Consider the following 3,228-nt stretch of genomic DNA (forward strand, 5'->3'; position numbering starts at 1 on the left):
AGCCTCCCCGCGACTGTTTAATCTGTTTTTTAACCGATCCGTATAGCAGCTTTTAGCCAGAGCTTGGAAAATTTACTTTTTTAAACTACAACTCCCATCAGCGCCTGCCAGCATGGCCACTGGATTGGGCTGATGGGAGTTATAGTTCAAAAAATAACTTTTCCAAGCTCTGGCCTCTAATCCTGCCCTTTCAGGATTGTAGCCAATAAGGGGAGCCAGGCTTGTGATTTGTTGACCCAGGCAGTGCTTAGGCTTCATTACAACGTCAAAATGGTGGTTTTGAGGTCTTCAGTTTGAGTAAGTAAGAATATGGGTTAAAGTTTTTTTTCTCTTGTGTGTAACACGCAGTCAGACCCTGGGTTGTTGGAGAGGGCAGTGCTTTGAAAATCTTTCCAATATGAAAGCTTTAATCTAATACTTGCTTTTCTGGGAGTAAAGGAATGCTGATCCCATGTACCTGGCATAAACCCCATTGAATTCATTAGGACTTACTTTTGAGTAGACATGGTTAGGATTGTGCTGTAAATTAATGGGACTTCTGAGTAAACATAACAAAGAATTGTGTTTGTGTTGTAAATCTTTCCCTTCTCCTCCAATCCTATTTTTAAAACAATTAGGTAGTTCTGCAATGACCAACTGGTTTGACAATAAACTATTATGTGGGGTGTATTTTTATGTGTGTGTGTGTGTGTGTGTGTGTATGGAGTCTTTCCAACAACCCTTTTTATTGTGCAGGGATATTCTATCATGCCACATGGAGTGCATAAATCAATGAGGCCAAGTGGATGCCAGCAAAGGAAAGCAAAAGAGGCAAGAAATAAATCACTCAAAACACTAGCTGGATCCATGCTTCAATATGTCAAAAGACCGGATGATGGCCAGGGTTCATCAAAAGACACTGCTCGTCAGTCTCCAATTGAAAAAGCTGATTCTTCTGATGCTAGCATGCATTCTGCAGAAGAACAAGGAGTGGAAATGGAAGAATTTGAAGCAGAAGAGAGTGCTGAAAGTGACTCTAGCCATGATACTGTAAATGAGATGAGTGACGTTAAGGAGAAAGATTTGCAAATTTTATGTGATGTTTCTTTCTGGGAGATACCAGTTCCAGATCATTTTCGGGTTGAAATCATCAAAAGGGGAAGTGCTTCTTTCCAGAACAAAGATGGGCCTTTCAGTGTTGCAGCAAGGCAAGATGCAAAAGCAAAGGGAGATGTGCGCCAGCTTTCAAAAGAGTGGTTTTACAAGATGATGCCAAATGGCGAGAAAATTCTGCGGTCATGGATGGTTTACTCACTTGTCAGTGAGAATTTATACTGTTTTTGCTGTCGACTGTTTGCCATTAGTGCAACAGATACGACATCCAAATTTGTGACTGGGTCTCAGATGTGGTGGAAACTGAGCCCGAAAGTACATAACCATGAGACATCCGAAGAGCACCTACGTTGCCTTGAAAAGTGGAAAACATTGGCAGCAGAGCTTAGGCTGCACAAAACCATTGACAATGAAACTATTGCTTTGATGGAAATGGAGAAGAAAAAGTGGAGAGACATCTTGCACAGATTGCTTGATATCACATTGTTTCTTGCCAAGCAGAATCTGGCATTCCGTGGCCACAAGGAAGATGAATCTTCATTGAATAAAGGGAACTTTCTTGAGATGGTTGAGATGCTTTCAAAATATGATCCAGTGCTGAAAGAGCACCTAATGAGATTAAAGCAGAGCACATGTAAACTTAAAGTATCAGTCTCTTACCTTGCACCAAAAATATATCACATACTGACCAGATGTCCGAAGTGATCAGATATGTAAAAATCAACAATAGGAAAGTTGAAGTGAAAGAAGTATATCTAGGATTTTTCCCTTTAAAGGGGAAAAAAGCTGCTGACCTCAGTTCTGACATTCTTAAAAATCTGGAAAGTGATGGACTGGACATAATGATGTGCTGCGCTCAAGGTTATGATAATGCTGCCACTATGGCTGGAATCCATGGAGGTGTACAAGCCATTCTTATGGGAAAGAACAAGAAAGCTATTTTTAATGGCTGTGTGGACCATTCGCTTAACTTGTGCTGTCAGCACTCTTTTGCTGAAAATGTGTGTGACATTTTTTGGAACTCTTGAGACAATGTTTTCTTTCTTTGCTGCTTCCACCCATCGATGGGATGTGTTAATTGACCATACTGGAGTGTCAGTGAAGAGGCTATCAACAACATGCTGGAGTGCTGCAGTTAAGCCAGTTAAAGAAAAGTTTGATAAGTTTGTGGCGGCGATTGAAGCTCTTTGTGATCCACATGAAAATTTGGGCATAAGAGGTGCAGCTCAAGGTCTTTTGCCTGCTGTCTGTGATTTCACTTTTCTGTGCTACCTGTACTTCTGGTGTGATGTACTTCAGGAAGTTAATCTTACACAGCAGTACCTGCAGACTAAGGGCTTAACTCTTGACAAGGTGGTAACAAAGCTAGAGGCACTAAGACTTTTTCTGCATGAGGAGCGCAGTCACCTAGTGGAGCAAGCAATTGAACAGGCGCTTTTAAAATCAGATGAATATGGAATTGCAGAAGAGAGAAGAGCCAGGTTCAAGAAGAGGATTGCTTGGGAGCAAGCAAATGATGCTGGACTCACTCTGCAAGAAGAAAATAAGAAGGTGATGCTTGAGTGCATTGATCGCTTTCATTCTGAACTCCAGATCAAACTAAGAGCCAACAAGAAAGTAGCAGTCTTGTTTGAGGCTGTTCAAGCAAAGAGTCTCATATCTGCCACTGAAGAGGAGTTAAAGGTGTCCATTCCAAAATTGACCACTTTCTATGATGAGGTATCTGAGAGTGTGCTTTTAATAGAAATACCAAGGCTGAGAAGGCACCTGAAAGCAGCAGAGATTGATCTGGAAGAAGCCAAAGATTGGGCAATATTAGATATTTTGACATTCGTAGCTGAATGGAACTTCGTAGAATCTCTCCCAACCCTTTCACTAAGGCTAAAATTATTTCTGACGATTTGTGTTTCTGTGGCTTCATGTGAGAGGAGCTTTTCAAAACTGAAACTTATAAAGAACTATTTGCGATCTACCATGGGACAGTCAAGGCTTTCCGATCTTGCAATATTGTCAATTGAAAGTGAGTTGATGAAAGGCATTGATTTCGATGAAGTGATTCACAAGTTTGCCGCTTTGAAGGCCAGGAAAGGAAAGTTCTGGTGTAGTCGAGATGTTCACTAAGTGCTGAAATGCTTG

At 41.1% G+C, this 3,228-nt stretch overlaps 1 pseudogene; it reads left to right on the top strand.

The window, feature by feature from the left end:
* Window positions 1–846: 846 nt before the first annotated feature.
* LOC133376689 (zinc finger MYM-type protein 1-like) lies at window positions 847–2,120 on the top strand (annotated as a pseudogene).
* The last annotated feature ends 1,108 nt before the right edge of the window (window positions 2,121–3,228 follow it).

The sequence above is a fragment of the Rhineura floridana genome, chromosome 1, assembly GCF_030035675.1.
Source record: "Rhineura floridana isolate rRhiFlo1 chromosome 1, rRhiFlo1.hap2, whole genome shotgun sequence".
Lineage (NCBI taxonomy): Eukaryota > Metazoa > Chordata > Lepidosauria > Squamata > Rhineuridae > Rhineura > Rhineura floridana.